Consider the following 14454-nt stretch of genomic DNA (forward strand, 5'->3'; position numbering starts at 1 on the left):
TTTTATAAACCATTTTATAAAAGAATACATAGTTAAATAATCATTCCAATAATAATTATTTGAATAAATAAATTAACCAATTAATTATTTAATACTTTCAAGTAATCATTCAGAAACCCGATTTTCTGAAAGTTTCGTGTTCTGTATTTGTCTTAAAGATCTTATCTTAACAAATACATAATTGGTGTGTGTCTAACTCGTTATTGGGTATGACCCGACTTGGATCAAACATAACTAGCCACATTAACTTAATTATGTGTCTCGGGCATACGATATTCCAACAATCTCCCACTTGCACGAGACTCATAGGAAGTTAATGCTAATGGTGAATACCGCCTAACAACAGGTCACCACCCCTAGTATGTTTGACTAAGTGCCATTCAATAACATCATCCCCTTCAAGTCCATACTTGATATGATATAGGTAAGTCTTATCATTATTTCCCTTTGTTACTAGATGTCCTGTCAAATCGAAGAGACATAGATTGATCATTCTCTCATTGATTTAACTTAACAGGCCTTAGACATCTAAACTCTCAACACATAAGAGGAACAAATCCCATCTTGACTGCATACATCCTTGTTGACATCTCGTATGATATCTGAGCTCTTTCTTTTATGTCATCGTGTTACCGAAAAACCAAGAAGAGAGTCAAGTTATCAGACTTGATGAAAAGTCAGATCCAATATGCATCTCAGGTCAAAGGACACAATGATACTCGCCTTTACTCAAGGATTACTTATGATCAGTTGCACTAACTCCATGCAGTGATCCTCGAGAGCGGATCATGTCCAATATTTGTATCCCACAAATATCTATGAACCTTGGTGGCAAACCTATGCCTTATATTCATCACATGAATATCAACCAATCCGGGTTCATAATAGTCTTACCTTCATACTTGTTCCCACAAGCATGATCGACTACGGACGTTTAGAACAACATAAGTCATTCATGGATTAAACATGCAAAAATAGAACATAACTCATTTAATAATTAAAACTTAATTAATTTCATGAGATACCCATTACATTCGTTCTTAAACAAACACTAAACACGGATTAAATCCACTCACTAGAATACCGAAGTCCTAATGCACAAACATGACCCTCATGCTTTGGCCTATCGAGGAGCTTCGTGAGTGGGTCCGCAATATTTTGATCGGTATGAACTTTATGAATACATATTTTTCTCTTTTCAACTTCATCCCTTATGTAGTTGAATCTGCGCTCAATGTGCCTCGTTTTCTGATGAGCACGAGGCTCCTTGATCTGTGCAATAGCACCCTCATTGTCACAGAATATCTCTAGGGGCTCCTGAATGGAAGAGATAATCCCTAGATCCATGATGAACTTTTTCATCCATGCAGCCTCTTGGGCTGCCATTGAAGCGGCGATGTACTCAGATTCTGTAGTGGATAACGCGACAACATCCTGCTTCGAACTCTTCCAAGAGACAGCGCCTCCATTTAAGATGAAAACATATCCCGACTGTGACCGAGAATCATCTCGGTCAGTTTGGAAACTCGCATCCACGTAACCCTTTACGACGAGTTCCTCCTCACCAGACCCATATATTAAAAACATATCCTTAGTCCTTCTAAGGTATTTTAATATATTCTTGACAGCCATCCAATGACTGTCACCTGGGTTGTGCTGGTATCTACTTGTTATGCTTAAAGCATACGAGACATCCGGTCTAGTGCACATCATTGCATACATAATAGATCCTATTGCCGAAGCATAAGGAACATGCTTCATCCTATCCTGCTCTTCCTTAGAGCTAGGACTTTGGGATGAGCTTAATACGGTTCCTCTAGGAATAGGCACCAAACCTTTCTTAGAGTTTTCCATCCTAAACCTCTTTAGGATTTTATCAATGTACGCACTTTGATTGAGTCCGATCAATTTCCTTTGTCTATCCCTATAGACTTTTATTCCCAAGATATATGTCGCTTCTCCAAGATCCTTAATTGAGAAACGACTACTTAACCACGTTTTAACGTTTTCCATACTTGGTATATCATTTCCAAATAAAAGTATATCATCGACATACAAAATAAGGAAAATGATTATACTCCCACTAGCCCATTTATACACACATGCCTCATCACCGTTTTGGACGAAACCAAACGCTTTGATTTCTTCATTAAAACGATGATTCCACATCCGTGATGCTTGTTTCAATCCGTAGATTGATTTCCTTAACTTACAAACTTTATCAGGATTAGATGGATCGACAAAACCTTCAGGCTGAACCATATGGACATCTTCCTCAAGATATCCATTTAGAAAAGCGGTCTTGACATCCATTTGCCATATCTCATAATCAAAATGAGCTGCAATGGCAAACAATATCCTGATCGACTTAAGCATCGCGACTGGCGAGAAGGTTTCATCATAATCAATCCCTTGAGTTTGCGTGAAACCTTTTGCGACAAGTCGAGCTTTGTAAGTATCTAAATTTCCATGCATATCGGTCTTCTTTTTGAAGACCCACTTACATCCAACCAGTTTGGAGTTAAGTGGACGATCAACCAATTCCCAAACTTGGTTATCGTGCATGGATTGCATCTCGGCGCTCATGGCTTCAAGCCATTTGTCACAATCAGGTTGTGACATAGCATCTTTGTAGGAGATCGGTTCATCCGAATCAATCAAGTAGCAATCATCCACAAGAAATCCATATCTCTTGGGAGGTTGACTAACCCTACTAGATCTGCGAGCAACGTGCGTATGATCAACCATTTGATCATCTTCAACATCCTCGTGTTGAAAGCTAGTATCGACCAACTGTGTATCATCCAGTGATTCTTGAACCTCTTCAAGTTCCACTCTCTTTTCACTAGGTCCTTCCATAAGGAACCTAGTTTCTAAGAAGTATCCTTTGCGTGAAACAAACACTCTTTGTTCACTAGGATCATAGAATATATATCCTATATCATCCTTTGGGTATCCTATGAAGACACACCTGATGGATCGAGCCTCAAGCTTATTTGGGGTGTCATGTTTAACATAAACTATGCATCCCCATATCCTTAAATATGAAAAGGATGGAACCTTTCCATGCCACACTTCATAGGGTATTCGATCCACCTTTTTGGTCGGGGCCATATTCAAAATACGAGCCGCTGTGAGTAGCGCATATCCCCAAAATGATGGCGGTAGTGAGCTTCGTGCCATCATTGATCGAACCATGTCCAACAGTGTTCGATTCCTCCTCTCGGATACTCCGTTATGTTGAGGAGTTCCAGGAGGAGTGAGCTGTGAAATAATTCCACAATCTCTAAGATGACTTTGAAAGGTATCACTTAGGTATTCGCCTCCTCTATCGGAGCGGAGTACCTTGATTGTTCGGTTGAGCTGATTTTGCACTTCATTTTGAAATTCTTTGAACATTTCAAAGGCTTCATGTTTGTGTTTCATTAGATAAACATACCCATATCGACTAAAATCGTCGGTAAAGGTAATGAAGTACCTTTCACTATTCCTACTAGTTGGCTTGAAAGGTCCGCATACATCCGTATGTATGATACCTAACAAATCCTTAGCCCTTTCATTTTACCTTTGAAAGGCTCTTTGGTCATCTTGCCTTGAATACAAGATTCACACTCATCAAACGAACCTAACTCGTTTGTTTTCAAAAGACCATTCTTTTGGAGAGTGTTTATACGATTCTTGTTTATGTGTCCAAGGCGACAATGCCAAATGTAGGAATCACTCAAACCCTTTTTGAGTCTTTTAGTAGAAGTTTGATATAATGAGCTATTTGAGGTATTATCATGAACCAATTCATAAATACCGTTGTTTGGTACAGCTTTAAAATAAAAGATACCATTAGATGACACATGCATTTCCGATCCTACAAATTTAAAGTCAAAGTTACATTGTCTAAGAAGGTGCACAGAAATAATGTTCCTAGTCAAACTAGGAGCATACAAAACATTTTTTAAAACAACTTCCAAACCACTTGGAAGTGATAAAGTGAAGTCTCCTCTAGCGACCACGTGTACTCTTGCACCGTTGCCCATGAAAAGATTCACTTCGCCCTTCTTTAAGTCTTCATTCTTTTTGAACCCCTGCAACCAATTGCAAATATGAGTTCCACATCCGGTATCCAATACCCATGTGTTAGAAGAAATAAGATTTAGCTCAACATTAATCATAAAGACATTACCCGAGGTATGCGCCGCATTCCTCTTGTCTTTTAGCTCTTTTAGGTAGACCGGGCAATTGCGTTTCCAGTGTCCGGTCTCCCCACAACCAAAACAAGGATCATCCTTATGACCCCTTGGTTCCACAACCTTTTGTTTCTTTGCCATAACCGGTGATTTGCCCTTACCCTTAAGATGCATAGGGGGACCCTTCCTTTTAGCTACCTTAGCCTTAAGATTGGGTTGAGATCGATTCTTGGATCTACCTTCATTGATTGCAAACACGGGTAAAACCCTTTTGCCCATGCTCGCCTCGGCTGTTTTAAGCATTGAGTGAAGTTCTCCAATGGTTTTGTCCCACCCGTTCATGTTATAATTTAACACGAAAGTGTCGAACCTTTTCGACAAAGAGTTAAGGATCAAATCCGTTGCTAACTCATTTGAGATGGGACAATTGAGCTTAGTGAGCCGATCAATATAACTTTTCATCTTAAGTACATAAGATGAAACTGGTTGACTATCATCCATTCTACATGCATGTAAGGCTCGAACCGTTTCGAACCTTTCCACTCTCGATTGCTTAAGGAACATTTCCTTAAGTTGAGTAATCATGTCGTACGCATTATGGTTTTCGAAATCCTTTTGGATTTCGGGAACCATAGTCGCCAACATGAGGCATGATACTTGAATGGAATCTTCCGTGAGTTTGACCCAATTCATGTATTCGACCTCAGTTCCCTCTTCCGGTTCTTCGGGGATAGGTGTTTCCAAAACATGATATAATTTTTCTTGTTTTAGAACAATCCTTAAATTTCGGAACCAATCCGAAAAGTTATTGTGGTTAAGACGGTCTTTAGCGAGAATAGATCGGAGAGATACGTTTTGGACGTTAGGGATTATGTTGTCGTCGACGTGTGCGGCCATCTGCAGAATTTTAATTAAGTTCATTTTAGTGTTTTACCTTTTAATTATTAATACCCTTTTTATATATGCAAATATAATTAATAATTAAAATCTAGAATCCAACGATAAACCCGACTCCGGTTAGGTGACCTTTTTCCCATTGTCGGTTTATCAAGGTAGTTATTCATAACAATTGCAAACCCTTTTGCAACTTCTAGAATTTATGGGACCGGTTCGAAATCATATTTCGTGTTGGCATGTTTATCCCATCAACACCTATTAGACCCCATGCTTGGGTGACCCTCTTCACATGGTTCTAATTTAAGTCGTCCTACTTGTATCAACTTGTAATATTAACATACAAACGGTTAGGTGACCTTTTTCCCATTTTATGCCAATATTACCTCAACATGTTAATTTACTCTATGCGGTTAGGTGACCTTTTTCCCACTAAGAGCTTATTAATATGTTAAGTGTTATACAAAAGGATGGTGTTTAACTTATTATCCTTAAATTTAAAAAGGGATTTTTTAGTTTTAATAATTCTAGTTGTAAAACTTTAAATCATGTTCTAACATGCATTTAGTAACATGATATTTTGAAACCATTTTCAAAATTCTAATTTATAATAAAGCCATTTTATTATGGGCGTGAGACGGCTAGTTAATAAATCCATTTTATTAAACTATGTGTCACGTAATTACCGATAATTATTAGAACCCGTTTTATGCTTTGTTAATTAATTCTATGTGACGAAGTTGATATCCTAATATCTAACAACCACACAATCAAACAATCAATTAACAAGCATACATAATTATACTAGACACGAGCCACTAAGTTAGACCACACTTGTTAGCCGAAACAAGTGTGTGTCTTAGGTCCGATCCTAAGGGACACATGACACATGGATGTTGTAGCTCCCACTCGATCCCGCATCCAAATGCTTCGAGCATCTTCTTCAACCTTGTTGTGATCCATTGGGCTTGAACTTGGGCCTTAGCTTCCATAAGCTTCCACTTGGGCTCAATTGGTGGGCTTAGGTCCTTTTGGGCTTGAATCCCTTAATGGGCTTGTGAAACCCATTATGACCATACCCGGCCCAATTAGGCCCAAACTTCCAACTTTGCAATCTTCTTTAATTTTACAAAATTAAATGTCCTAATACATTTTTTCTATAAAATAAAGATATTACAAATTACCTATTTATTACATGCCCATATGAATAAATAATTACAAAATAGCCCCTAATTAATTATTACAAACCGATACTTTGAATAATAAATTACAATCACAACCATCAATCACAAACAAAACATCCATTTGGTCTACGGCTCGGTCTAGTACTAACAAACATAACCCGATATGTCATAGGAACCCGTTCCAAAACCCCTTGCCTTTATCGGGCCTAGCCCAACCCATTTGGGCTCGACCCAATAACAAGATTATGGGCCTCGGCCCAATTAAAAAACTGCTTGGGCTCGGCCCAAACAAAATTACATGGGCTCGGCCCAAATGACTTACATGGGCTCGGCCCAAATAAAACTTATGGGCCCGGCCCAATAACAAAAATGGGCTTCGGCCCAAATTTCACCCGAAATGGGCTTCGGCCCATTAGCCCGGTTTTTATATATTTTTTTTTTTTTTTTTTTTGAACTTAGCCAAAAACGATAGCAAGATTAAATACAAAAATATCATGCATGTTAATTTTTGTATAAAATCTTTCAAGGGGAAAATAAAAACCGAGAACCCGAAGCTTAGTATCCCGTATCCCGGCTCTTGATGCCATTTGTTGGGTTTCTATGGAATTTACAAACTTAGTTAACCGATTAACTAGTTATAATATATGCGGAAACGTGATAGACAAACTAAACATATGAACAACCTAGTTTATTCATTTCAAGATTACCAATAATCTATTTACTAGAAACCCGAAGCAAGGATCACATGATACGGGAACAACTAAACTATCAAAGCATATAAACACTTACAATCTTAACCCTTTAAGAGTTTAGTAGGTGGTTGAAGAAGATGATGATGAATGCAAGACTTTCAAAGGAAAACTCTCAAACCGAATATACCCCGAGCCTCCAACACGCACCGAGCTATGCTAGGGAGCTTGAACACGAAAAACCCGAGCCCTTTTTTCTTCCCTTCTTGGCCGTGAGGTAGAGAGGAAAAAGAAAAGAAGTTTTCTTGTGTTTTTGATTACTTGAAAGTGTTATCTAAATTATCATTCATCACATGCATACATAGGGTAGAGTTATATCCAAGTCCACACTCCATCTCCTTTTGCATGTTGACAATTTGACCAAGTTGGTGGGGTGTGGGGCCCACCCAAAACCGGCCCCAACATATTTTATTATTTTTTTTTTTTTTGTTTATGTTATATATATATTTTATACTTTATAAAATATATAAACACCCCATCTTTTATAAACCATTTTATAAAAGAATACATAGTTAAATAATCATTCCAATAATAATTATTTGAATAAATAAATTAACCAATTAATTATTTAATACTTTCAAGTAATCATTCAGAAACCCGATTTTCTGAAAGTTTCGTGTTCTGTATTTGTCTTAAAGATCTTATCTTAACAAATACATAATTGGTGTGTGTCTAACTCGTTATTGGGTATGACCCGACTTGGATCAAACATAACTAGCCACATTAACTTAATTATGTGTCTCGGGCATACGATATTCCAACAACTGGATCATCCTCAGTTTTTGAAATTTCCATGAATTCGTGGTCCTCCTTTGTTGCTGGAGTCAAGATATGTCTGATGGGTATCTTGATGTCATCAGATATCTTGAGAGCTGATGCAAAATTTGCCAAAGCATCTGCTTCAGTGTTTTCTTCTCTTGGTACCTGTACTATATCAAATGTTTCGAAACACATAGCTAATTTTCTTAACTATTTCTAAATATTTTGCTAAGTATTCTGCATTCACTGCATAAGAGCCATTAAAATGGTTAGTTAATAACAAAGAATCAACGTAAACTTGAAGATACCTGACCTTCATATCCTTAACTAATTGCAAACCAGCTATTAAGGCTTCATATTCAGCCTCATTATTAGTAGTCCGAAATTCACAAGATATAGATAGAGGTATTATGTCCCCCTATGGCGATTTTAGCAAGATACTTAGACCTATTCATCTTATGTTGGAGGCACCATCAGTATGCAAGGTCTAACTCTCCTTGACCTCCAATTGCTGAACTTCTTTTTCTACTTCTACAAGTATATCCTGGCTAAAATCAGCCACAAAGTCGGCAAGCGCCTGAGATTTGATTGCTGTCCTTGGTTCATACACAATATCGTATGCACTAAGTTTTATAGCCCACTTTGCCATCAACCTGACATTCCTGGTTTTCTCAAAACAACTTTAATAGGATAGTTAGTTTTTACATGAATAGCATGAGTTTCAAAGTAATGTCTTAATTTAGTATAAGCCATTATAAGTGCTAAAATTAATTTTTCAAGAAAAGAATACCTGGATTCAGCATCTAGTAAACTTTTACTTACATAACATATTGGATGCTGTTGACCTTCATGATCTTTGACGAGGACAGCATTGATTGCACTTCAGAAAACAGCTAAGTACAAGAATAATGGTTCACCATCAACTAGCTTTATCAGGAGTGGTGCTGAGGATAAGTATTCCTTCAAGTATACCAATGCCCTTTCTTGCTTTTCTCCCCATTCGAATCTTTGATTCTTCCTCAGGATATCATAGAAGTCTTTACACTTCTCTGAAGATCTTGAGATGAATCTGCTGAGAGCTGCTATTCTTCCAGTCAATCTTTGGACATCTTTTAACATTTCTTGGTGATTTGATGTCCAGAATGGCCTTGATCTGTTCAGGGCTTGCCTCTATTCCTCTCTTGGTGACCATGTATCCAAGAAACTTTCCTGCTTTGACACCAAAATGACACTTGGCTGGATTCAGATTTATGTTATATTCATCCAGGATGTCAAATACTGTTGCCAAGTCTTTGAGATAATCCTCAGCCCTTCTTAACTTTACCACCATGTCATCTATGTAGACTTCCATCTTTTCCCCCAGTTGGTCTTTGAACATCATGTTAACCAGCCTTTGGTATGTTGCACTTGCAATTTTTAGTCCAAATGGCATTGCAATATAACAGTATATACCTGTGGGAGTCATGAAGACTATGTCTTCTTGATCTGAAGGCTCCATTTGAATTTGTTGAAATCCTGAGGATGCATCCATGAAGGTTAGTAGTTCATGGCCAACAGTCGCATCCACCGTTAAGTCAATATGTGGGAGTTGAAATGGGTCTTTTGGACAGGCCTTGTTCAGGTCTGTGAAGTCCACACACACTCTCCACTTTCTATTCTTCTTTTGGACTACAACTACATTGGCCATCCATCTAGGATATTGGACCTCTCTTATGATCTTCGTTTTGAGCAGCTTCTGCACTTCTTCTTGTATGATAGTGTTTCTCTCAGGAGCAAACTTCCTTCGCTTTTGATATACCGGCCTGAAAGATTTATCTATACCAAGTTTATGAGTAATTATGGATTTAGAGATACTTGTCATATCTTCATGTTTCTAGCCGAAGGTAGAAGCTCTTTTCTTTAGGAAAGATATTAATTTTGTCTTAATATCTTCCGGAATACTTGATCCTAACAATACTTTGATCTTAGTATCCTGAGGATCCAAAGATACTTCTTTCACTTCCTGCTCTCTGGCTTGCAGGACCTCCCCTGGTTGTTTCTGTAATTGCTATGCTTGAGTAGGCTTTGCAGCCAGCTTCATTGACGATGCATAGCAATCTTTGGCATCTTGTTGGTCTCTTTCTATCTTGAAAACTCCCCAAGGACTTGGAAGTTTTACATACTGATGGTATGTTGAGGGTACTACCTTCATGTCATGTATCCATGGCCTGCCTAAGATCACATTACAACAAGACAATGAGTTAATAAAACAAAATTTTTGTAAAGAGTTTACTCCCTCAATGTATACTGGAAGTTTGATATCTCCCAGGTTATTCTTGGTCTCCCCACTGAATCCCATGAGAACCGAGGATCTCGGGATAATCTCAGTATCAGGAATATCCATTTTCTTCAAGGCATCAAGTTGGATGATGTTCACGGAGCTGCCTCCATCAACGAGTATCCTGCGCACAAAACAGCTAGCTATACATAACGTAATTACCAAACCTTCATGATTGGGATCCACAAGATCACATCTATCCCTATCATAGAAGGATATGATTCTTTGAGTTGTTAACGTGGAGGCATGGAGAGGTCTTTCTCCGTTTTCCATCTTCATTACTTTGGAACGCTTCTTAGCTGCAGAATATGAGGTTCCACAGATGTCAGATCCTCCCAAGATAAAGGATACAACCTTAGCTCCGGGTGGTGGAGAAGGTGTCCTTTCAGATATCTTGATAGGATCCTGATTCTTGTTCTTGTTTCTTCCCAACAGTTCCTTCAGGTATCCTTTGCTGAGAAGGTATCCTATTTCCTTCCGAAGTGCTATGCAATCTTCAGTGCGATGGCCAAAGTCTTCATGGAATGCACACCATTTGGACTTGTCTTTGCTGTATCTAGGTTTTTCGTTTTTCTTAGGCCATCTAGCCTTGTCACCTAAATCCTGCATGGCACAAATCACACCACCAATATCATGGTTAAAGCAATATTCAGATATTTTAGGATACTCTTCGTCATCTTCATCTTCTTCCATAGCATTTATCCTGGGATTATCTTGCTTGGAATAAAGCTTCAGCCTAGAGAACTTTTGTGGAGAGTCTGATTTCCTGTTGGTGGACTCATATTTCGGGATAACCAAGTTTCCATGGGCCTTCTTGTCATCCTCTAGCCGAAAGTATCTTAATGCCCTGTTTCTGAATTTATCAAGATTCCTGCATGGAATCATGACAAGGTCGTCATGGAAAGGAGAATCCTTCTTTAGTCCCATCTTTAAGGCTTCGACAGCAGCTCCATGTCAAGGTTGGGAATTTCAAGAGCTTCCATGCTAAATCTGGTTATATAATCCCTTAAGGATTCATTGTTATGCTAAACAATTCTATATAAATCACCTGTCATTTTCTCAAAAGATCTACTACAAGAAAATTGATTTTTAAATAAGTTAATCAAATGAGCAAATGAAGTGATAGTATTGGAAGGAATACTTAATAACCCATTTGAGAGCCGGTCCCGTTAGTGTTGAACCAAATCCCTTGCATAGGCAAGCTTCTTTGATGTCAATAGGGATGGGGTTGATCTCCATCCTTTCTCTGTATTGAGCTACGTGTTCCTCAGGATCCATAGTGACGTCGTATAGCTTCATGTTGGGAGTTTGGAACTTCTTGGGGATTTCCACGTCACATATAGGCCAAGTGAACCTGGATAACCTGTGGCTACCTGTGGGGACTTCAGCTATGGGACGTATTATCCCTGGGATATTGGAAATCATATCCTTCATTTTCTGCAACTCCCTGGCTATCTCGGGAGACATTCCCTTATCCTGCACAGATCCACGGTTAGTCTATAAATTTGAATTAAAAAAATTGTTACCGAGGTCATGGCTAGGTCCCTGGTATCCTGAGCCTTGACGACAGGCATTTCCATTGAGGGTATCCTCAGGATAAGGTGATGCCTGCATAGGGATATCGTCCCCGATATGCACTTCAGAGGACAGCACGGAAGACCCTGATGAGAATACGCCAGCTGGCATGATTGAACGAGGCTGCATGTTGATAGAGTCTGGCCTCGTAGACTTGGGTAATTCCAAGGATATCGGAGGGTAAATTCCCTAGTATCCTGATTGCTGCTGAGATGGAGTCCATAAAGAAACTTTATTAGCTTAAAACGGTAATGTAACAGATACAACTGGTATCAAATACATTGTTCATAAAGAAACTTTATTAACTAATTTACAATAGATTACATTGTTCTAACTTTTTTTACAAACTAGGTGTCACAGTCAAAACTAGTCCATCTACTGCTTCACTTTTAACTTGAATACTAGTACCAGATTACATATCATCGATCACAACTCAAACAGATAGCACATAAGCACTTTACTCCACGTTTTTAATACCTGAAAAGCATGTTAAAATGGGTCAACCAAAAATAGTTGGTGAGTTTCATAAGTTTTAACGAAATCAGTTTTGCGTACCAAACAGTCATAGCTTGTAGGTACGTGCGTCTGTAAGAAAATGTATTTACGTTTATATATGCATATTTGTATCTTTGTATGCACACATATATATGTGTGTATAAGTTTATAATAAAATTTGAAATTACGATAAAATCGTGATTGTTCATTCGTAATACGTGCCTTCGTTTTCCACGTAACATCAACCATTGTGGCTCTCCCTTTCGCCCACAACGGTTTCCCGTAAATTCAACCACTATGGCCTCCTTCCTCCCACAATAGTTCCACGTAAACTTAAACATTACACAGTACATACACAAATAATTAGTATTACACACAATATTTCCTACATCTATTCACATAATGCGTAAACACAGATATTTACATATATTTATATATATACATAAAATGTAGTATTTATCATGTATCACCAATCACCGTGGCCCCCTTTCCGCCCACAACATTTATAATCACAATATTTTCTAGACATTCATATCATAATCAAGTTAGTTCGTTTAATAAGTTGCAGCAGAACTTTGCTCATAGGCCATACTCAACTTTGGTTTATAAGTTGCAGAAGAACTTGGCTCATAGGCCATACTAAACTTTAGTTTATAAATTGTAGTAGAACTTGGCTCATAGGCCATACTTAACTTTTGTTTATAAGTTGCAGCAGAACTTGGCTCATAGGCCATACTCAACTTTAGTTTATAACTTGCAGTAGAACTTGGCTCATAGGCCATACTCAACTTTAATTTATTACTATTGTGGCTCCCCTTCCGCCAACTATAGTCCCATGATCATCACAGCCACAGTTTATCCCCATGGTCATCATAGACCACGTTATTTCCCCAATAATTGGTGTTTAGCATTATATATCGTATTTGTATAAACAGGTTGTCACGTATGATTTTATTATGTTTTTGGCATTCGTAGTATTTCCATTTAATATATAAATCACGATAATAATCACCTTTCATCAGCACGTAGTTTATCATTATGTTTGTAGGGACTTTTCATATATGAAAGTTCAGGTATTTTACGTTCTGAACCATTTTCAGATAGATAATGCATATAAACATGCTTTTCACCCCAAAAGTTCGTTAAACAGTTTAAAGAGTAGGGTCATGAAACTCACTGTTTTGTAGGCACTCAGTGCGAGGTCAGCTCGGGGTTCGTTTCCCTTGCTATCACTTAGTCCCTATAGTTAATAATATTAATATTTTAATATTATTATAATCTTTATACTAAGATGGGCTGTATAGCTAGTTTGGGTGTGGTTGTAACACCCATAAAGTGTCAGCAGGTTTAGATTGTAATGTTGTTCAATGTCTGATGTCTAAAATCGTACTTGGCTCAGTTTCCCCATTTCACCAGCTAGGCCAAGTTGCTTGTTTATGTGTTTGGAAAACAGTTATGTGGAAGTAAACTTGAGTAAACGTGTTGGTTGATAAAACGATCAAGTTATAAAAAAAATATCATGTATTAGGGGTCTAGATTCGCTACAGGGCTTGTTTCCGTTTATTCAGTTTGATTTGGAGAAAAACGCGCACAATCTATCCAAATTGTCCGGATTTCTCACAAAAAGTTCGTTTTTACATAATTAATCCGAAAGTATGCTTTTTGATCACTCTTGATGTTCTAATATTCTAACAAGTTTGTTAATCACGAACTTACCGGTTTTCATCAAAATTAAACTTGTTTAATCTTAAAAGTAGCGTAATTAATTATCTGTTAGTCATTAGATCATTAAAGTTTAGTCAACAATCAATTAAAATATGTAGATTTTTATAAAAATATTTCTGGAATTATTTACTGATTTATAAATTTATAAAAAATCATTTTAAATGCTATATTTAGCCCGAAAATCATCCGTTTTTACCAAATGATTTATGAAAAATCCCCCAAAATTCTTGACTGACCAAAACATTTCCCAAAATAACTTGTAGCAATTTTATGTAACGCCCGTTAATTCTGGGTTCAAGAATTAAAGCTTGTAGAGTATGTATAATTCTCGGGATTTATCCAACGTTTCTCAGAGGCCTTTACGTCATCCCGGTACGTCTAATCACTTAACATTTCTTCAAAGTTGCATTATTATTAAATTCCAGGGGCTAGAATGAAAATGTTTTATGATATAACATTAAACAAAAAAAAAAACCCTAAACCTAATGTGCAGCTGCCGATTGGCCAGGTTCCAACCCTCCCTCCTTCATTTCTTTGACTTTTTGATCGATTTCAAGCTCCTAGAAGTAGTTCAA

Source organism: Bidens hawaiensis, unplaced genomic scaffold (genome assembly GCF_021521415.1).
Source record: "Bidens hawaiensis isolate Kalapana, Puna unplaced genomic scaffold, B.hawaiensis_p1.1 tig00012684_1, whole genome shotgun sequence".
In the NCBI taxonomy this organism is placed as follows: Eukaryota; Viridiplantae; Streptophyta; class Magnoliopsida; order Asterales; family Asteraceae; genus Bidens; species Bidens hawaiensis.